The following is a 24,041-nucleotide window of genomic DNA, read 5'->3' on the forward strand; positions in this document are numbered from 1 at the left end:
AAGCTATTAGTGGTTGAGGACAGTGGTGTTTAAGTGAGTACTAATAGTTGTGACTTGTTTGGTCTAGCCTGGGGGAAGACATAGACATTGCCAGTGTTGCATAAAATGTGATTTTATGTTTTTTTTGAAGAGGGAAGGTGAGGACATTGAGGTTAAGTGATTGGGTAGGAGGTTCCAGGTTTTAGCAATGCAGCAGGAGTAGAGTGATTTTCCAGCTTCATTTTTCTGCTTGATGACCTTTATGTGGTTTTGTTGTGTTGATCTTAAGTTTCTGGAGGGAGTATAATGCTGAATTAATTGTTGCAAGGCTGGGATTTTCCTAGGAAGGTAGTAGAGCTTATGGACAGTGGTGAGTTGGTTGAGTAGAAGAATTTGGGGTAACTCAAGCCAGTTGAGTTGTCTGAGGGATTGGCAGTGATGGGACCTATATGTGGCTTCATTAGCAAATTTTGCAATTTTGTTGTAGCATGATTTAATTTTTGAAAGTTCTGCTTGGTGAAGGTTTGTTAAGATTGGGGAGGTATACAGAGGTATAGATAACAGATGAGTTCTGGCTATAGTGGCTTTTGTGTGTCTGGTCATGTAGTTGTGGTTTCTATAAAAGAGTCCCATCTTTTTATTGACTTTCTTAATTGTTTGAGAGATATGGATGTCATATTTAAGTTTATTATCAATTACTACTCCTAACAGCTTGGTGTGAGGTGTAGGGGTAATGGTAGTGTTGTCTTTGGATATTATTGAAAAGTTATTGTTTATGGGGGGGATCTACTTGGGATAAAAAGAATAAGTTGAGTTTTTTTTGGGTTAAGTAACAATTTAATGTTTGTGAACCATTCTTCGGCAAGGGTAAAGTTATTTTGTGTTATAATTTGGAGTTCATCAAGGGTGCTAGCAGCACTTATTATAGTGGTATCATCTGCGTATTGGACGATTGAGGTGGAGGGTAGGGATGGTGCTATGTCATTAGGGAATAATGAGAATAATAGTGGGCCAAGGATGGATCCTTGTGGTACACCAATGGTTAGTGAGAGTAGGGGCAACAGTTGGTTTACCCAGAGAACAGCTTGTTGTTGGTTAGATAAATAGCTACTGAACCAGGATAAGGTGGAAGAGTTTATGTTAAAATTGGCAAGTTTTTCTAGTAGTAGACTGTGGTTCACCATGTCAAAGGCTTTTGATAGGTCTAGGAATACTGAGGATACAAACAGGCTGTTGTTTCCGTGGGCATTAATATTATTTGAGAAGGATAGCAATGCTGTGGTTGTACTGTGTGATGGTCTGAATCCATGTTGGGATTGTGATAATAGATTGTTGTTAAGCAGAAATTTCATTAGTTGTGAGTGGACTACTCTCTCTAGAATCTTTGATAGGGGTGATAGTATTGCAATAAGGTGGTAGTTAGTAAGTTCAAGGGATTGTCCCCCTTTATATAATGGTATTATGTGTGATATTTTCCATGATTTAGGTACTTTGGATTCAGTTATAGATCTGTTGATGAGAATGGATACAGGATAGGCAATGGCCTCTGCAGTGATTTGTAGGAATTCTGCTGGTAGTTTGTCTACTACTGGGGTTGTTGGCTTCAGTTTTTTGAGGAGTTTGGTAATAGTTGTAGTTTTGACTGGTTCTAGGGAAAAACTATTTGTATTATCATCTGAGTTGGAGGGGGTGGGGGGGGTTGTAGTTGATGTTGTGTGAGAGATAGTTGTTTGGGTATTGGCTAGGCCTTGGATGGTTTCAGTAAAGTATTTGTTAAAGTGGGTGGAGATGTTATGTAGATTGTTTGGTAGTATAGGATATATATTGGATTGGGGTTAGTTGGGTAAGAGCTATTGCAGGTGTCGGGACCTGGATTTGGGTGAAAGTCACCACAGCATGAGAGTTTTTGCAGTATGTGGATGAAGAGTTTGTTTAGTTTGTTTGTTAATTTAGTTATTTTATTGTGTGAGATGGTTTGGAGTTTATAGGTATTAATTCCATAAATATAAGAAGGTGATGTAGAAGGGCAGAGGTCACTTAGAGTTATTGGTGAAGATATAGTAATGGAGGTGGTTGTAGTAGAGTCAGTTTTCCATTGTGGTATAGGGCTGATATACAGATGTGTGTGATAGGATGAGCACAGGGATAGGAGGAAGAGTGAGGAGAGGACTGCTGAGTGTAATAGGGTAAGTGGAAGGTGTTTGGTTGAATTTTGGACCATATTGTTCAGTTGGGAAGGTGGGTTATGGATTAGGATTAGGCTAAGATATGGCAGAGGTTGAGTTGAACAATGGGGTGTGTTCTATACTATGGAAGTGTAAAGATGGAGTTAGATTGTAGGGTGTGGTGTCAATTTGGGTTTGGTAGGGAAGGATGTGATTGGCTGTAATACTGTGAGAGGTGGGTGATGTGGAGATGGATGGGATGTAGTAATGTGAGGAGTAACTAACTGTACTATGTGATAGGATAGGTGTGTTGAGGGTGTGGTTAGGGGTGTGGTGTATACCTATAAATGTAATTGATGTGGGGGTGGGTGGGAACGGGGGAAGGGTAGGGGAGCGAACTGAGCCCGAGCATAGCGAGGGCGAACAGAGCGGGGATGAACCGAGCCAGTCCCGCGCTAGCAAAAACAATCAGTTCCACAGGTAAGTTTGTTATTAATGTAGATTTGTGGAAATGCTGTTGGTCAATTGATTTACGTGTAGACTACCCTAGTTCAATGAGGTTTGATAGCTGCTCTGATAGTAACTTATCGACTATGTCTTAGAGAGTTATGACTATATCTAGCGAGAAGTGTTTTACTCTTATTCCCCTTTAGTTTAAGATTCTGATTCCCCGTTTACAAGGGGGCAGCTAGGAGAGAGGGTTAGCTGGACTATACTGCCATCTTGTGGATAAAGAGAGACAGCGCACTCTCTAGTGTAGGGTGAGTAAATAGTTACAGGAGGGCTAGGTTTTTTAGGGGGGGGCGGCTGGTCCGGGCGGTGTGCAAGCCAGTTAGTTAACAGTTTCAGGGGAGAAATACAGTTCTACTATAATAGGTTGACATACTTTTTGTTAAAAACACTTGACAATTGGAGGTCTTGTTGGAGGGTTGAACAGCTGCGCTACTATCTTCAGGACTAAGGAGTAGCAGAGGGCAGCATCTTTCCTAGGTAGTCTAGTTTTTGTTAAAAACACTTGACAATTAGAGGTCTTGTTGGAGGGTTGAACAGCTGCACTACTATCTTCAGGATTAAGGAGTAGCAGAGTGCAGTGTCTTTCCTAGGTAGTCTAGTTTTTGTTAAAAACACTTGACAATTGGAGAGTCTTGTTGGAGGGTTGAACAGCTGCGCTACTATCTTCAGGAGTAAGGAGTAGCAGAGGGCAACGTCTTTCCTAGGTAGTCTAGTTTTTATTAAAAACACTTGACAATTGGAGGTCTTGTTGGAGGGTTGAACAGCTGTGCTACTATCTTCAGGACTAAGGAGTAGCAGAGGGCAGCGTCTTTCCTAGATAGTCTAGTTTTTGTTAAAAACACTTGACAATTGGAGGTCTTGTTGGAGGGTTGAACAGCTGCGCTACTATCTTCAGGACTAAGGAGTAGCAGAGGGCAGCGTCTTTCCTAGGTAGTCTAGTGGCAGGCGCTGACCGCAGAGACCAGGGAGGGAACCAAGTTGGGATTCCTGGGATATGTACACACACACATATATATATATATATATATATATATGCGTGTGTGTGTGTGTGTGTATGTATATATATATATATATATATATATATATATATATATATATATATATATCTATATATGTATGTATATATATATATATATATATATATATATATATATATATATATATATATATGTATGTATGTTACAAATAATACTTCAGAATCAAAAAAATAAAAAAATAAAAATGAAATAAAACATTCTAACTGAGGAACACACAGACATGAACCAGTGTTTTGAGCACTTTCGTTCTTTTCAGTCTCAGAACTTCATCAGAAATAAAACCAATATACAAACTCTTGTGATTTGAAAGCTATGCAGCAGTAATAATAGAGTCAAGTTAATTAAAAGGTCCAATGAAACTCAATAATTTAGAATGAGCCCAGTATCCACCAATCAATAGAATAACCTCCCTGACTAAATCACAATCGTCAACATTGATTGACAGAAGCTAAAACATTTGTACAGTCATAATTAATGCAACCACTTTAGGATGAATTTAATATTCAAATTTTCATTCAGTCCTGGAGCTGATTCAGCATTCAAACATAACTGCCATTTTAGCTGTCTTAATTCAAGTAATGTGTCGGTGTCACCAAAGAACTCTTCTAGTTTTTTCTAAAGCAAAGAACTTAAAAGAAGAGAACTTAGTACAGCTAGCACTGTGTTTACCCAAAGCATTAGCCATGTCAATAGAGCGCACTGCCGCACAGTGCTCCTTAACTCGATCATAAAGTCTCCTGCATGTTTTACCTATATAGAAAAAGTGACATGAGTCACATACAACTGCATAAACTATGAAGGAGTTATGGCAGTCATAGAATCTATCAAAAGTCACTGTGAAGTTGCAATGTTTGAAAACATAACATGTACCAGTATAAATGAATTTACAGCAGACACATTTACCACACTGAAATATCCCTTTGGGTTTATCATTGTCCATTGAACCATGTAAGAGAAAAGGTGTATCACTGTTTTCAAAATAAGATTTTAAAGTCTTAGTTTTTTTAATTAAAAACAGAGGCTTCCCCTAGGATATTGTTGATGGTGCTGTTACTTTGAATAATCTTCCAGTTAGAACTGATAACTTATCTGATTGCATTCATGTCTCTGCTTATCAGTATTGGAAAACTTGAAATGTGGTCAGAATCTGCACATTGTCTTTTAGCAGTAGTAAATCCATGGAGAAGAATAGGTTTGAATTTAAAATGACCTGCTGCCTAGACTTCAGAAAAAATGTTAAATAATAAATCATTAGACTAATTCCTTTCAACAAAAAGGTCAATCAAAAACTGGGATTCTCTTAAGAATGTTTCATCATTGCTGATTATTCTGGATAATCTAATGAATTGGCCATGCACCATATTTTTCTTCATAAAATGTGGATGCTGGCTAGTATAATCCAGGAAGTTAGTCCTGTATGTTTCCTTCCTGAAGATGTTAGAGGATAACTTCTCTGTGACAACTTCTATAGTGAGTGCTACATCAAGAAAAGAAACAGTAGTGCCACTTCCTGAGATAACAAATGTTAAAAATCCCAATTCTCACAGCCAGGGACTGCACAAATGACTGTAGTTCTTTTACTGTACTGTTCCACACAAAAAATATATAATCTCCATAATGACGCTAGAGTAAAGAAAGATTCAGTTCTATATAGAGACCCAACTAATGTGTTCAATGAAACTGGTTTACAAGTTCTGAAGATCATCATACAAGGCAATGACACTAAATTGGATTTGGTGAAGATGGAAATTACAGAGTTAAATAATGTCATCCTACATCATCCTCATTGCCATATGTTTTAACAACTTAATGAAACCATATCCCCGAGGATTACTAGACACATTGCAATTATTATCAGCTGGAAGAAACGTAAGTTACAAAGAGACCTGCTTCACTATACTAACCTGTAAGCCTGCCCTTTAATTAGTGAAAAGGAACAGAATAAACCTTTTTTATGCAGACAACAACCTGTTCATCCAGACACTGCGTTACAGGATAATAATCAGCCAGTGCAAGTGACATTTCGTCACCCTCCTCCCCAAGCGGCACCCCCCAGAAAATGGTAACATTAGTTCACATGTTATTTCCATCAGTAATGGAATTCCCTCAACCTTTTTTATTACAGGACTAGCGGAATTCCAGCTTCAGAGGACAGATGCCGACATTTGATTAACGAGGGAGGGGCAGAGGAATTGGCAGAGGGGATTTGCAGATCGCAGCAAGGCACATGAGAATGAAAAGTAGCAACAGAGCATAACCACGTCTTCATATTCCACGGTAACACAGAATAATGAAGAACAAGTAAATGACATCATATACAACTTTGTTCCACACGGGTCTGCCTCATACACCTTTACTAATTTGAACTCTGCAGTTTTTAACCTTACAAATATAACTTTCGCTTCTGAATACCTATGTTTTTTAAACAAAGGTTTCACATGCATTCCCTCCCAGTGAGCAAACCTCCCTGATTTACTTCTTGACCTTAGACTTTTTTTAAGGACACAGTCTTAAGGTTTTACTACAAAAAGATGTTGAATCACACATTGCTGAATCTTACTGTGACACACCTACTCTGACACTGCCATGCTTTGGAAAAAGAGTGTTCGCAACCCCTGCCTGCAACTTACAAGTTTCTGTAAAAATTGAATTTGGGACGAAAACGCTTACCTACATTGTGATATTAGTGGAAAATAAAAGTGGTTTGTGTTTTATATCCAGAGTGAGCAGTCTTGGATTTTTTTTTGTGATATTGATTTCTCTAACAGAACTTTAGTGACTTTGGACATTATGGCATTACATATGAACATGCCACATGAAGGACTGCTATATATTAAGTATTTCTTATACAAATATGCTAATTTTTCTCAAAGTAAAATTAACACCTTGCACACAGTTGTTTCAACTGTTTTAAATAATATTTTCTACTTCAATGCATGCATTTACCAACATATTAAGGGGTTGCAATGGGGTCACGAATGGCCCCAGCATATGCAAATTTGGTTTTAAGTGAATGGGAGCTTGATAACCTCATACATTTACTAGGATACCAACATGTCTTAAGTGGATAAATAGTATTCAAACCGGGAAATCTATATGCCTGTAGCTTCCCGATCCACTCTGCTTCTTCTGGCTCAACAATGTTCATCCTAAGGAAGTGTTTTTTGATCAATAATAAACTGGTTAACTTCAACCTATAAACAGATTTTTTGGCGATGATAGGCAACTATGTCTCCTTGGTTTTACAAGGAGGTAGGAGACATAATGTCTATTTTTTCATTGGTTCTTATGAGCTGAAATTGGATCAATACATTTTCTTTATTCCTGCTTCCTGGTGCTTATACTTGTGGAAGGATATTGGTTGATTGTTCATAGGTTCATAGGGTCATAGATGTGTACTAGTCTAATGGCCCTGGAGCATTTACAAGCCTCGCCCATAGGATTACCCTGGCATCATGTCACACAATCTTAGTTTCCAGTGCCTCTGTCAAGCAGAGCCACTGGAGTGATCCCCAGGGTGAATTTTCTATTTCCCTTCCACTCATCAAGATTTCTCTTGAAGAGGGCCAGGGAAGTGTTCTGTTTGACATGTATGGGAAGTCTATTCCATAACATGGACAGTCTCTGGGTTATGAAACTGTCCCTCCAGCACATTCTGTTGATTGTGGTAATGAGGTTGAGGTCTCTGGAGCATGTGGTGTGGAGGGATTGGGATTTCTTTAGATGTAGCATTTCTAACAGAGCTGGGTCAGACATGGTTTTGTAAGTCAAGCAGCGATCGCCTCTAAGAAGGTGATATGAGACAGAAAATAGTTTGAGTTTTTTGAGTCTGTTCATATAGGACAAGTGTTTAAGTCCTAGGATCCTCTTTGTGAGGTACTTTTGCAGCCTCTCCAGTTGTTGCAGGTGTCTAGTGAGGTACATGCCAAATGGGACATTGTACTCAATGATTGGCCTAATGAGGGAAGAGTAGAGGGAGGCAATGATCTCTTTCTTCCTGGATGCAAAGCCCTTAGTAATGAGATGTGCCACATAGAAGGACTTTCTGACACAGTGGCAGTGTGGTAGTCAAAAGAGAGGTTGCTAGCGACCTGTGTCTCCAGATCTCTTATAACACCTTCTGTGTTCAGTGGACTGCCATCGATGTGGTAATTCATGGGAACTGTTTTTTTCCCAAAGGGGATGATGACACATTTTTTGGCATTGAGCTTAAGGCCATGGTTCTGACACCAGTCGTTGGTTTCAGTGAGGCTTTTCTGTAGGATGTCAACATCACTTGGGGAGTTAATAATGGCTCCCAACTTGCAATCATCTGCGAACTTTGTCAGCCACAGTCCCTTCATGTTGGACTGGACTTCTAAATAGATACCAAACTGGAGAGGACCCATGACTGAGCTCTGTGGAACTCCACTAGTGACTGGTTGGCAGTCTGACTTGGAGTCAGCTACTTTTGCACTATGGGTTTTATCTGTGAGCCAGTTTGCAACCCACCTAGTGATAAAGGGGTTGATGCCTAGCTTAGAGTTTTTCTATGAATCCTGAGTGGGGAATGGTATCAAAAGCCTTGGCCAGATCAAGGTAGGCTGTATGGACCACCTTGCCTTTATCCACAGCTCTGGTGTCTGACTCAAAGAAGTCAACCAAGTTGAGCAGGCATGATCTACCCTTCACCAAACCAAACTGTGTGGGATCCAGAGTTTGGAGATTCCCTATATCCTTGTTTATTAGGTCCATGATGATGTGTTCCATAGCTTTGCATATCAGACTTGCCAGGCTAATGGGCCAATAGCTCCCAGGGTCTGTAGTCAATCCTCCTTTGTGGAGAGGGATGACTATAGCAGTGCGCCATTCGGTAAGGACAAAGCCTGAGGTAAGGCTGTGGTTGAACAGGGCACACAGGTGAGGTGACAGTGCACTATGTAGTTCATGTAGAACACAGTGCACTATGTAGTTCATGTAGAACACAGCCAGGTATATTGTCAGGTCCCATAGAAGCTGTATTCTTGGCTTTGGACAGTGGTGTTAGTTTTCAAATACATTTGAATGAATTCCATAGTATTTATACATAACATCTTAAATAACTATGTACACTATTTGCATTAGCTTGACACTATAACAGATCTTAATGTATGCAGTTACTTTATAAGTATGTCCAGTCCATTATCAGAGTGTCTGATCAATTATTGTATGGTGTCAATCAATGATAAGACTTTTCCCCAAGGGTTGTTGATAAATGACTGTGGATAAATTCTTAGTTCTTTGATTTTAATTTCCAATAAGGCTGTGGGCTTCGGTATGCTGTAGAAGTCTTCCAAAGTTGGTATTGTGTTTGTATTCCACCTTCTTGTTATACACTTCCTTGAAATTACAAGTATATTCCATACTAGATACGTTTGACCTATTCAAATGAGGGCCTTCGTTTACATTTAATAATACAAGAGCTTTAGTTAAATAAAATGATTCATTAAATAAAGCTTGTAGAAAGTTATTAATACCATTCCAAAATGGCTTAATTGTAACACAATCAAAGAAAATCGTGTTCCAGTCTGCATTGTGTACTTGCTCACATCTCCAACATATACCTTTTATGGAAGAACTAATTTTACTGATTCTATCTGGATTAAGAATGCTCTGTTCAAGCATTTCCATAGCAAGCATAACTCAATTCCTAGATATTTTAAGGTAGATTCTTCTTTCCCTATGATGTGATCCCCCTTAATCTGCAGTTCTTTTTTTTCATTTAAAAATAAAAATTTTGATTTTGATTTATTGCAATGGACTTCTGAAGTCATGTGAAATTTGTCAATTCTTCTTCTTCTTCTTTCGGCTGCTCCTGTTAGGGGTCACCACAGCAGATCAACTGTTTCCATTTCTTCCTGTCCTCTGCATCTTGCTCTGTCACACCAACCACCTGCATGTCCTCTCTCACCACATCCATAAACCTTATCTTAGGCCTTTATCTTTTCCTGTTACCTGGCAGCTTCATCCTTAGCATCTTTTTCCCAATATACTCTGCATCCCTCCTCAGCACATGTCCAAACCAATGTAATCTTGCCTCTCTGGCTTTGTCTCCAAACCTTCCAACCTGGGCTGACCCTCTAATATACTTATTCCTAATCCTGTCCATCCTTGTCACACCTAGTGCAAATCTTAACATCTTCAACTCTGTCACGTCAAGCTCTGACTCTTGCCTTTTTGTCAGTGTCACTGTCTCCAACCCATATAACATAGCTGGTCTCACTACCCTCTTGTAGACCTTCCCTTTCACTCTTACTGGTACTCGTCTGTCACAAATCACTCCTGACACTCTTCTCCACCCACTCCATCCTGCCTGTACTGTCTTCTTCACCCCTCTTCCACACTCACCATTACTCTGAACTGTTGATCCCAAGTATTTAAACGCATCCACCTTTGCCACCTCTACTTCCTACATCCTCACCATTCCTCTAGCCTCCCTCTCATTCACACACATATATTCTGTGAAATTTGTCAATTAATATATCTAATTCTTCTAATGTCTCTTTTGTTTTAGATAATGTTAGTAATATGTCATTACTTTAGAATTGTATTGTTCATAAACAACTATTTTTTTGATTTTTATATTGTTACAAATTGAATCTTCCAATATTTCAATAGCCAGAGCAAATAGAGTTGGTGACAGGGGACATCCTTGTTTAGTGCCTTTTGTTATATATATAGATTCAGAAGTAAAAGGACCTAACTTGACATACGCTAAATTATTTGTATATATATTCTTTAGGAGATGAACAAAGAATGAAGGAAATTCAAATAGCATTAGGATTTTCAATAAATATTCCCAATTTAGGGAATAAAATGCTTTCTCTATATCTAAGCCAATTATAAGTGTTTCTTATCCTTTTAATATTGCCGTGTTAGTCTATGATATATAAATCCAGTTTGATCATTATTTATTTTTTTGGATAGTGGTATTTTCATTCTGCTAGTTAATATTGTCATAAATATCTTATAGTCATTATTTAATAATGATATAGGTCTATATGAGGTACAGAGGTTTGGGGATTTGTTTTCATTTAGGATTGGTGTGATTAAGTGGTATTAAAGTTTGTGACTGAATTTGTAATAGAGTTTTATGGAAGAGGGATAGTATCCTTGAAGGAAAAAGTTTATATATTTCCATACTTATGCCATCTATACCTGGAGCTTTATTATTTTTACCCTCTGTTATTATATCTGTAATTTCTTTGTAGGATATTGGTGCTTGTAGATTTAGTTTTAATTTTCTGGTATTTGTTTTATATTAGAACATTTTTCGTCTAGATTTAATTGATCGATATGTATATTTTCTTTCTGGAAATGTTCCAAATAGTGATTTCTATACACATCAAGAATGCCCCCTATATCCGAGACATTTATACCTTTCTTTTCATGGAAGATACTTTTAATGTTATTAGCTTTTGATTGTATTTTGATTCTTGTAGATAAATTATGTAGATATTTGGGAGAAGTGGCCAAGGTATTAATTTTTAATTTTTCTAAAGCTAAACTAGAATTTCATTGTATTTATTGTTTAATACTTCTACTTTCTTTTTTATCTCTGAATGCTTTTGATTTTTTTCAGCTTTTACTAACAAAAGTTTGGATTGTAGATCTAATAATTCAGAATCCCATTCTCTGATTTTTTTATATCAAGTTAGGGTTTTACCATATATGTAAGCTTTTAATGAGTCCCATATCATTATTTTATTTATCTCTGTGGTGTAATTAATATCTAAGAAGAACTGTAATTTAGATAATAACCAGGGTTTGAGGTCTTTAATTTTAGTTATATATGCTGGAATTCTGGAGTTAAAGATTAATGTTTTGTACCCAGTTTGAAGTTTTAGTATCAATGAATTGTGGTCTGAAAAGGGGCAGGGAGTGATTGAGAAATTAATGATTTTAGAGTGTAAGTCATGGGCAACAAATATTTTATCAATTTTAGTTTGGGTACAAAATCTTTGATATTGATGGGAAAACAACAAAGATGTATCTTCTTTAAATATGAAAGTATCTACAAGATGAAATGCTTCTACCCACTTTTTTAAAGCTTTTGATACAGCAGATGAACGCAGCGGTCTTTTATTTGTAGTTTTATAAATATCAATTATACAGTTAAAATCTCCTCCTAATATTAAGTTGCCTTTATAATTACTGGAAATGAAATCCAAGTGTTTTTAACAGTTCCTGTTCCAGTGACTGGGAACCAGTATAGATTGGTTAGGGTCCATATTTTGTTATCATATTTAGCTATTACTAATGCCATAAGGCCTTTATCTTCATACTTATAAATCATTTCTGGGTTAATCACATTTGTTTTCTATAAAATTGTTACCCCCTTTCTCTTTGTCTTATAAGTGGATTGCACCAATATCATATATTCCTTAGGATTCCATTTGTAATTGTCATTTGTTTTGAAATTAATTTCTTGAAGGAAGTCAGTTTGTGCTTTGTTCAGTTTTAAATATTTCAGTAGATTTGATCTCTTGCTAGGATAGTTTAAGCCATTGGTCTTTAAAGATAATAAACTTAAATCCATCTTAGGTTATTTAGACTATGTATTTTTTGTTTTATTGTGACTATTAAACATTTTCCTCTAATAACTATAAAGTATATGTTTGAGCTTTTAAAGAAAATTATCAGTTTTATACTTTGAGTGTTTACCAATAAAGTAAGTTTTGGTCAGGCGTACTAAAAATGTTTTTTGTGAAATAACAAATTTAAATTAATAAACATTAACAAAACTAAGATCTGCACTAGCCATGGAATGAAAATCATTCCTAATATGATGGATAAACCTAAGTCCATCATATTATGACTCATACCTTGACAATCCAGAACATCTGAGCTCCATAAATTGAATTATCATATGGAGAATATTTGTAATAGGAATAAGCAATATTTATATTATTTTGAACAAATATAGTACTATTGTAGATTAGACAGAATCATAATACAATATAAATGTCTACTTATTGAATAAGCAATTAATATTTACATGAAAGATAGATGACAAGCAATTCAATCACAGTAAAGTAGGATGTATCATATATAAAACCTCAGTAAAAGATTATAGCACACAGTTATTTAACATATTCACCCTTATTGATGAAGTCTTTCAAAACGTATTACTTAATATAAATAGATGATAACAATATTTATACCTAATGTTTGTAATACAATGTATTTTACTGGATATATCAGAAGTTATATATTTTTTGTTTGCCAGCATTTAAGTAATCACTTTGTTGCTAACTTACTTAACGCATTAAGTTTGTTTTATGTGAACATTGATGAAAGTTAGTGCATTTTAATTATCAGTACATCCCTCTTCCCCCCATTTCCTGCACATAAGGATTTTCGTATCTGACATTTCTTATTATAAAATGAGTGAAATTATAGGTTAAAAATAACAAATTCACTTATTGTGATTAATAATTACAAGTTCCATTTCCATATTCATAAATTGCCATTTTATGGCATATACTGAACATTTTTAGATTTAAATGGCAACATTCTATTTTTGTATAATCAGCAAAGGTTAAACTGAGTGATTATTGTCAATTTAATACTATTTGTTCAGAATGTGATTATTACATTCTGTGACATTCCTAGTTCAGGCTTCTATTGTTTCCCTTGAACAACTTTGTCAGTTTGATGTCATGTATAAAACATTAGTTATGTTGGTAACAGCTTAAGTATTATGTATGTTAAGATGGGTTACAAAACCACAATTCAAGTTAAAGCAATTATATGACTTGTTATGCACATTTACTTATATGAGAAAATCATCATGCTTTCCCTTGATGTTCAATGTAGTGTATGCCATTTATGACAAGTTAAAACAGTAGTGTTATTATACACAAACCCATGTTATTAAACTGAGTGTCTATTGTCAATGTAATACTATTTGTTCAGAATATGATTGTTACATTCTGTGACATTTAAAGTTCAAGCTTCTATTGTTTCTCTTGAACAGCTTTGTCAGTTTGAAGTCATGTATAAAACATTAGTTACCTTGGTAACCGCTTAAGTATTATATATGGTCAAGATGGGTTACAAAAACTACAATTCAAGTTAAAGCAATTACATGGCTTGTTATGCATATTTACTTATATGAGAAAATCATCATGCTTCCCCTTGATGTTCAATGTAGTGTATGTCATTTATGACAAGTTAAGACAGAAGTGTTATTATATAAAAGCCCATGTTATTAAATCCTGTCTTTAATATCTAAATTCAGCAGACTTCTTCATCTTATATGATGATTATGTATTTTATTTCTAGATTTACTAAAATCATACATTACATAACTAGTGTGTGTGTGTGTGTGTGTGTGTGTGTGTGTGTGTGTGTGTGTGTGTGTGTGTGTGTGTGTGTGTGTGTGTGTGTGTATTTTTGGCTGTTGCTTAGTTATTTGAGAGATCACAAGCTGTAATGCTTATTCTTATTATTAGCTCCTTCCAAGCATGTTTCTACAGTCCATAGACTTTAAATTATGAGACCCTTCTAGTTTCTTATTTGTTATAAGTATATTTTATTTCCATCTTTACATACACACATATCTATACTTCAAGCACGGGCAACAATACCTATCCAGTTTTGCCAGAATACCATTCACTAGTTCATGTGGTGTGTTTCCAGGCTGTTCTTAAAATATCCAAACCAATATTTGTCCTGTTACATTTTACCAGCCTGTTCCATGCAGTGGCCGCTCTGCCAGTGAAGCACTCAACACAACTTTCATTCCCACAGATATTTCTATGAAGGAAATCTGATGACTCTCTAGCACTTCCTGGCAACCTCAAACACTCCTAGAATCAGCTATAATCATATGCCCAACATATCTGAGCAAGCTCACCTCCCAGAACACTGCAAAGGGTACTGCACAAGACCAAGTGATTTTAGTCTTTCCCAATAACTCAGACTTCCACTCTTATGTAAGTCCTTAATGTGTTTGGACCAAAATACATTTTAAATATAAAATTACGCTTATTTTTTTTTTTTATCAAGAATCAACTTAATGAGCTAAATGAAGTTTTGAGAGACCATCAATATATGTACATGTATCTTAGAAAAACCCTTTTATTATATATATTTTTTTAAAACAAAAAAATTAATTGGCGAGAATCATCTCGGAAGCTCCTCAGAGCCATTAAGGATTATCATCACTCTGTGACTGTTACCATAGCAACCTGGGAGCATCTGTTTCTGTTAGTGTGTCTGCATACTGCATACCAGAGGCTCGCGATGCACCTGAAGGAAAGCTTTACTTCACTACAACTTCAAGCCTAAATTCCCTCCCTTTCATCGAGGCAGCAGCCAGGAAAAGAACAGACAGCAAACAGATAAAAAAAAAAAAAAAAAAAAAAAAAAACCTCCCAGTAAGCCACCACAACAAGAGATAACACATTCTTTCAGTCTTCCCACCTCTCACTCAGTAGATGTATAAACAAACTATTTTCTTTCAAAATATCCAAAATCACAGTTTTATCCACCCCATTCCCCTGAATCCAGGCTAAAACACCAAATGTCTCTTCCTAATACACAAGCATCAGTAACCCTTGATCCCAAGCCGTAACCCACAGCTTCCTAGAGATGAAAATGGCAACATAAAACAGCTGCCAGACACAGCTGCATCCACACACACCATGTCAGGCTTAATCAAACAGCACTCATAGCTATGATACCTGCCATAACTGGTATTAGCTATGTTTAGACAGAATAATAATGATTGTTCTAGCTGCCAGACACAGCTGCATCCACACACATCATATCAGGATTGATCAAACAGCACTCATAGCTGTGATACCTGACATAATTGATATTAACTATATTTAGATAGAATAATGATGACATTTGTACTAAGAGCTTGCTACTATTATTTAATCAGTATATACATGACATTTCTAAATCATACTTTAACTGAAGAAGGCATTAGTCTCCATGACAGCATTTATTTCAAAACACTCTACTGTTACTGCTATTATATATGATGTTAATTTGTTACATTTGAGTCTGAACTCTGATGAATGGTACCTTGTTGAATTAGTTAATTAATTACTTAAATTATTATAAGTAAAATCAATGAAAAATGAACAAGATAAGTATTCATTGAGTTCAAATAGGGGAATAGAAACTTATATGTTTGTATTGTATGTTGCTTTGTTTGGCTTATATATAATGTAAATAGTAACCCATCTTGACCTACCTTTGTTTGTGAAGAATTATTGGACTCTTTGAACATTCTGAATAAATCATTGCTGTTTCTCAGTTGTTTAAGAAACCCTCCTTTTTAAAAAATAAAAGCAGATGACAAGTGATGTACCATATCAGTTGATACTTTGAGATATGTAGTTGTAAGAGTTATTTTTTTGGGCACAGCTATCTTGGAATCAGTATTTTGTTTCTTCTTTCTAGCATCAGTCCAAGGATTTGTTTCTTTTATTCTTTTATGAGTAGGGGCCATCCATCCCATTTCTTCTGGGATAGACACTATGTTGTTGTTTTTGATGAATATAGTAGCTTCTTCTAAGTCATTAAAGATTCTCATCTCGTTGACAAAAAGTATTTTTATCTTGGCTGGAAAGGCCAACTGTGCTTTAATGTTGTTTTGTTTCAACAGTTTTATTATTGGTCAGACTTTTTTTCCTTTGTTCTTGTATTCTGGAAGAATAATCATTGCCAAACCTTATCAAGCTTTGATTGTATTTTAAGAGTAATTTTCTCCAAGCAAATTTTAATATTAGTTCCTTGTCCAGAAATGAAATAAATGTTATAACTATGGATCTAGGTGGAGTATTTGTTGAGTTAGAAGCAGGTTTCCTCAGTGCTCTATGCACCCTTTCAATTCCAAATGAAAGTCCCCCTTTCAAGTCTAAAAATTCAGGAATCCAGGTTAAGAATGAAATAATGTCTTCTCCTTCAGTGTTTTCAGGCAGACCAAAGATCCTTATGTTGTTTCTCCTTTCCCTGTTTTCTAAGTCATCTATTCTGTTAAGCAGCCATGTATTCTGTTTAAGCAGAAATTCTTTTTGGAATTCTTCCTCCGAGTCTCCCTTCAATGTTATTTAAAGAAGTCTCTATATTTGTTATTTTTGTATGGTGTTGCTGTAATAGTTCCTTAAGAGTATCAGTCTGTTTTTGAGAATTTAATTTGAGGTTTTCTAAGTCATTTTTAAAGCCATCCATCTTCAAAGACAGTTCCTGCAAGGTAGATGTCATCAATTGCAGTTCTTTTTTTTCAAAGCAACATCTGGATGAGAATTCCTTGAGTTGTTCATATTCAGTGACTCAATATATCTCCGAGTTACTTGGCAGGAAAATGTTTGTATATCTTTGCCAAAATTTATATTTATGTAGTTTAGTAGTTTATCTATAGATTTCTGATGTTTTAAACTTGAAATAATAAAATGTTTCAATATTATTTTACTAGTTTATGGAGCTCTCAAAATTCACTGCTTTCAATTGGCCATCTAGGCTCTGCCCCCTCAACAGTGCTGTTTTAACCTCTGCAGCAGTAATACTGGGTGCCTGGAAATCTATTGGTATTGTAATTGGTCCTTTGTGGGGGGGGGGGGTAAAGTTGGCACTGAATCTGTCGGCTAGTATATTGGCAATATCTGTTGGCTCGGTATAAGAGGTACCATTGTGCAGTAGCTCAGAGCAAGTCTGAATATTGCCGTGGAGGTTCTTTACATAACTATAGAAGGCCTTGTGGTTGTCTTTACCATCTGCTGCAATTCTGTTTTCATAGCTAGCTTTAGATGATTTGATGAGGGATCTCTTGCAAATGAATAACCCAAAACCTGTCGAAACGCTGAGTTGAAAGCAACACAAAACTAAATATCCACCCAGCAGGGCAGCACTGCAGTCCAATAAATGATACCTCTGTAACACTTTACCACAAAAATCATGACCGAAATTATTCCAAGTAGTTTTAATGTAAAATACTGAGTGCTTTCATTTTAACACATGAAACTTCATCAGAAATAATTTCTGGCATGATTTTTCCGGTGAAGTGTTACAGGGGTATTCTTTATTGGACTGCAGTGCTGGCCTGCTGTGTGGTTATTTAGTGATTGTAAATGAAGATGAATTTGGTTGGACATTGAGTTAATGACAGCCAGTTATGTTTTCTATGACTGTACAAGGAAGTTGAGGAAACAATGTATATTATTCATTGCTCCTTATGAGATGAAATTAGACCAATGGACCCCTTCCATTTCTGTTTCTTGGCATGTGTATTTATGAATGGACATTGGTTGATTGGAGATGAAAATTATTTTTGATTGGACATTAGTTTTTTAAAAATTGAAATGTGTTTTTAGTGGATAGATCTGATGAAGGGTTGTAAGAACCTGATCACTTATCTGATTTTGTTATAAGTGTTTATTTTATTAAAGTTGTTGTTTATTTTAAAATATTTTTTATGTTTCATCGGATTTTGTCTTGAGCTGCTTGGTTTCCACACAGAAAAAGATAATAATCTGGCAGAGTTGGTGGTGTTGGTTCTGTTCATAGCATATCTGTTTCTACAACACTGCACTTCAGTGGGAGTCTTCCTTCTCTTTGTGTTTTGATTATATATATATATATATATATATATATATATATATATATATATATATGCAGAATTAGTAGAAAAGGTCAGTCTGATGTTACACTGATGAGGTTAATGTCAGCCCAGTAACACTGAATCACAACATTTTCATGGAGGGCTTGAGGAAAATAGAAATGAGTAACATTTCCTTGTACCACATTGTTAATAGCATGACAATGGCTACCATCTACGTACCCCCTGACGCTGCCCATGCCTCTAGGGCACCTCTCATTTCTATTATATTAATGCCACTTGGGTTCCATTGTGCTGCCATTCCACCTGGATTATGGCATGCAGGTAGTCTTTGTATTTATAGCCACTAGTATCCTGATTTATGTGCTGCCCTGGTAGAGGAGGCATTGGGATACCCCTTTGCTGATCAGGTATTGGGATACTCCTTTGCTGACGAACTCTAGCACTGAGAATGCAGCTAGTGGTGGAGTATACTGCCTGTTTCCCCTGATATTATGTCTGCATCACAAAGAGCTGTTTTTGCACTTTGCACACACCATTAAGTTTATTGTTTTACATGAAAAGACCTTATGAAACCCATCCATAGTCAGGACAAAACAGGGCAATAAATATGGCATACAGGCTACACTTGATGTTATGCAAAGAGAAATTAAAATGACTTACAATGTTTGTTTTTTTTACTCAAGTAGGGGATGTGGCCGATGATAGTTCTGACAGAAAGATGCAGAAGGAAAGGCTATGTTGTCCTCTAGCAGACTGCAGGAACACTTTTGTAGGAAAAAAGTTATGTCAGCCCAGTTTGATTCAGTATTATGACTGAGTTATGTCAGAATTCTCAGAATTTGAAAAAACAAATGTGAATTCAAAAAACATTTTTTTTCACTGTAGTCATGCAGTATCACTTGAATGTGTTGCATATAATTAAAACAGTAGATTCATACCTGTAAAGTTAACAGGCAAGAGCCTTATTTACATATGAAAAGAGGATTACTTATTCAGTGGTGCAGAGAAGTTTATTCACAGCAGTGGATTGTCCTGTGCTGGTTATGGTTTTATATTTGTTTTAGCAATTTGTAGTTTCTTCCAAAATAATGAATATTCTGTTCATGCCCTGCATTTCTCAAACAAGTGATTTCACCTAGCTGGAACTATCTTGTTAAAGCATTTTTCATCTACTGAGTTTCCAAATTGAGGGTGGAAATGCTCTGTCATTGCCGTTATTTAAACACTAAGGTGATGTCCTGATGTTACGTTTGTTTGCTAAGGAATTATAGAAAAGGTTAGAAATAAATTTATCTGTAAATTCTGATAGCAGCAAAGTGGCTGTTGAGGTCACAGACCACAATATTCCTTTTCCTTGCTAAGGCAATGATGTTCACATTATGTAGGAATGTTGATGAATGTGCACATTTTGTTGACGACAGTTTGGGTGGTATGGATATTTTAATATTAAGATGCTGGGTTAAATCCTGATCAAAGGACTGGTATATTCCTTGCCAGTTCACAGTTTTTATTTATTTACATACTCGAATCCTCCTTGCCTGAAACGTTAGATGTCACTTCTTAGCCAACTGGGTTGGGAGGGTGGCCTAATGGTTAAGGTGTTTGCCTTACAAACACAAGGTGCAGGGTTTGAGTCTCACAAGGGATAATTGGCTAGGCTTACAATGGCTCGCAAGAGCAGTTAGCCTAGTACTAACCTATGACCCTATGAACTGTGTAGGTCTACTTGATGCCATTGAAGGCTTGAATTTCCATCTTCTCCTGTCATCTCAGCCTTTGGGTCACCGTAAAAAGTTTGATTCTGTTTTAGTGCCCTTTATGATACCTAATACAAAAATGTCAAAGGGCAGCACTTGTCCCAGGTCAAAACCCAGTGGGATCCCACTAACAATTTTGTTTACCTTTGAGAGAGTCACCCTGCTTGCTACTTGTCACATGGCCATCCTTCTGCCCATTTAGTCTATCTCTGCCCCATTCAGGTCCCTTCAGTTTGCCTCTCAGTATCCTCAGAGGGACTTAGTGAATAGTCTTTACTAAAATCAAAGTAGTCAACAATAAACAAAGAATACATTTTCTCCCATTTAAAAATGAGTTGATTGTTTCTGGACCACATTTTCTTCTTTCTGCTGTAGCTGTATTTATACCTTCATACAGGTCAAGTACTTCTCTTGTCATTTTTTTACATTTTCTACTGGAAAAAAAACAGTTCCATTATTAATCTTTGTTTTATTCTTTTTATCTAAATTACAGTCAAGGAATTATCAAGCTAAGAACATCTAGCAATCATACCAAATAAAACAGAAAAGCAAGGTCTTACAATAAACCATTGATTTGTGGTGGATAACTGCATTTGAAAACAGTCAGCAAGCATACTTCTGCGAAAATGTACTTGCCCTTAAGAGCTCATTCAAACCTGTAGAGAGAAGATTGAAAAGCATCTAACATTTTGCTCTTTGTTTCTTTGCATAAATGATTGTTGTAGCTCCACAATAGAACAGAAGGTGTTTGGTAGAACCATACAGCTTCAACAAAGTACTTTTGAAATACTTTTCCATTTAATGTTATTGTAAAACTCCAGATTTTTCTTTTTTGCTTGGGAAACAACTTCTAATTTGCCATTTAAAGGGCCATTAAGATTTATTTTTCTTTAAAACTGAATATTATGAATTTAAACTCTTTTATAGTAAATAGAAAGAGAGTGTGTATATTGCATTCTCTTTTTATTATATATGCATACACACTTCTATTTTATTTAGCAGAAGCTACCAATATCACTGTCCCCAAGAAGTCTCCATTATGTAAGTCTGACTCAAAAAACAATAAATCAAAAAATATTATATGTTAATGGCTCAACATGGAATCTAATAGCAAAAAATAAATAAAGTGACAAACAATACTGTAGAAAAAAAACTTTCTGTGAGATCCAGAAAAATACCGGGTCTGGTCACGGCCAGCCACCTGCTGTTTACCTTGTTTGCCAATGGCTCCTGGAAAGCAATAAAAATGAACAGTGGTAGAAATCAATGTGAGAATGTGAGATTTTTAAATACTCTGCTCGCAGCTGCAGCAGAGTCTGTATTAACAGGATAAACTATTTTTTGTGTGGCTGCAGGGAAAGACATTGAAAAGCCATCAATGTCACTTGTGCATTAATCTTCAAGAGGTTCTGCATGGTCATACATGGAAAGTAGCAAGACGAAAACATTGTATGGAACACTTAAACTGCCATTATACAGGTGTGATCCTTTATTTTTTGACCAAACTAAATGTTGGAAATGGAAATTTAGAAAAGTGATGAAAAGGGGGCAAGCAAACAAGCAGAGGTAAATCATAAGTTGAAAACGTAAGGAACAGGATCATAGGTAAGATGTGGGCCACTTTAAACATAGACAATTTTTCTTTTAGCACTGAGAATCAAACCCTGTGCCTTATAACTATGAGGTAAACACCTTAACCATTACAACAACTCCCAACCAAGTAAAAAAAGAGAAACATATCACAACACACTCTGTAGACTACTATTCTGAAGAACCATGGTGTAGCATAATACTCAGCTGACAATTGTAACATTCAAGTGAGAGAAACTTTGAGGACTTGAGATTCAAACCTGGTGACACAACCAACATCCACACTCTAAACGTGAGACTTATCTGCCTACCTAACACAACCAAGATGGAGGTGGGGAATGTCAGTTAAAATATTTTTGTGGGTCAGGTGCTGAATTTTCTGAGACAGAGTGAAAGAGAGAGAGGAGCATATTGCTCTACTGCTACCTGCAGTGTTAGTGGTAAATCAAAAATAAATTATGGTACAGATCACAAACCAGAAATGCAGTTTAAATGCTGGTCATACTAATCTAGTATTTCCAAAATAAGATACATTTGTATCACAGATGTAACAGAAGTGATGTAACAAAGTAAATATGCCCTTCCTGATGCCATACAGTTGAGAGGTATGCTAACAAGGTAAGTGGCGAAGGGAGGGAGGGAAGTGAGCAGTGCCGATCCACATTCCTTTTCTTGATCTCCTCCATGTCTCTTTTCATGTAGTCCAGGTCAGGTCATTCACACCCACATGGACAATGACAGAGTCATACTTGTACTTGTTGTGGAATGACCTGAGTGCATTTGTTATGTGTCGAATCCTGGCACCCGACAGAGAGCTGACTATTACCTTCTCCTTATTCAACCTAGTGAGTGGGACATCAGTGTTCCTCACTATCGAGTCACCTATGATTAGTGTATTGAGCAAGCTTGTTTTGCCTTAGGGGCTTAGGTTGAGGGGCACAATGTGTAGGTGAGCTGTGTGCCTTGTGATTTGTGCTGCAGAAAATGATTGACTTCAACAATTGGTTAGTTTCTGATGTTATTCTAAGGGGGTCCAGTATATGCCTCTTTGGAATGACAAGATTGACAGACCTCCATGCTTTGCCAGAGATGGCCTGCATCTGTCACCCCTGGGTTTTCATATACTGGATAAGGCTCTTGCCACCCCTAAAGTGCCATTTTTAGGGAGTGTTCCAAAGACCAAATTACCACTGTAACAGCTATAAATAAATGCAATCTGAGGGTCATGCTGCTCAGTGCTAGAAGTCTAAATCTCAAGATGCATTCACTCAAAGCACTCCTCAAAATGGAGAACATCAACATTTGTGCTCTAACGGAGACCTGGCTTAAAGCAGCAGAAAGCAGCCCTGCACTACCAGGCTATAACTCATTCCACACTTTTCAACTCCAGAAAATGGAACGAAGCTCCAAAGGCGGTGGCGTCTCCATATTCATAAAGGATATGCAAAGCTACAGATTAGTAGCCCAGCATAATGCATTTGAGATACTTCAGGTACAACTAACTGTGGGTAAGACAGCGATTCAGGTTGTAGCCTGCTATAGGTCCCCAACCATGTCCCAAGACTCTCATTCCATGTTCCTCAGCACCCTGGAAACTATTAGGGTCCAACTCAACACTCTCATACTGGGTGACTTCAACTACCCCTCCATCAACTGGGAAAATTACTCATGCACCAATACACTTGCCCAATGCTTTGTGGAATTAATTAATTCCAATGGGCTGGACCAGCTCATTCTTACCCCCACTAGAGGAAACAACACCCTTGACCTAGTTAATAGTAACATGGGCAACAGTTGCTTAACACCAATAGTCAATTCCTCCCTGGTTAGAACAGACCACAAACTAATTACCGTGGAAATCCACATCTCACCCACACCACCAGCAGAGGTAGGTAACCACCATGAAAAACTTCTCCAAAGCTGACTTTGGGCTCCTAAAAACAGAGGTGGCTAACTTCATGGCACCCATGCAAATGGAAAATAGGTGTATTACCACCATATCATACACCAATGCACTGTATGAACACGTACATAAATGCATGGAACTAGCCATACCCAACAAAACCAAGATGCTCTCCTCCAAAAAAAGGAAGCCAATCTGGTTGCCCCTTGCCATTAACAAACTCTACAACAGAAGGAAGAAACTGTTGCAGGAAAAAAGGTGAAGTCCCAGGTCTGGAAAAACTCCCTTATTAGCATCAACAAAAAGATGAGATCCCTCATCAAAACCTCTAAAGCTAGGTATGAAGGCAGAATTGCGGCAGACACTAAAAACAACCACAATGTCTTCTACAGGTATATCAAAAATCTCCATGACAATACCCAGATTTGCTTTGAGTTACTACACCTATACTGAGCCAAAAGATATTGCCAACATACTGGCCAATAGATTAAGTGCCAACTT

The sequence above is a fragment of the Protopterus annectens genome, chromosome 4.part0, assembly GCF_019279795.1.
Source record: "Protopterus annectens isolate FY-2018-M chromosome 4.part0, PAN1.0, whole genome shotgun sequence".
In the NCBI taxonomy this organism is placed as follows: Eukaryota; Metazoa; Chordata; order Ceratodontiformes; family Protopteridae; genus Protopterus; species Protopterus annectens.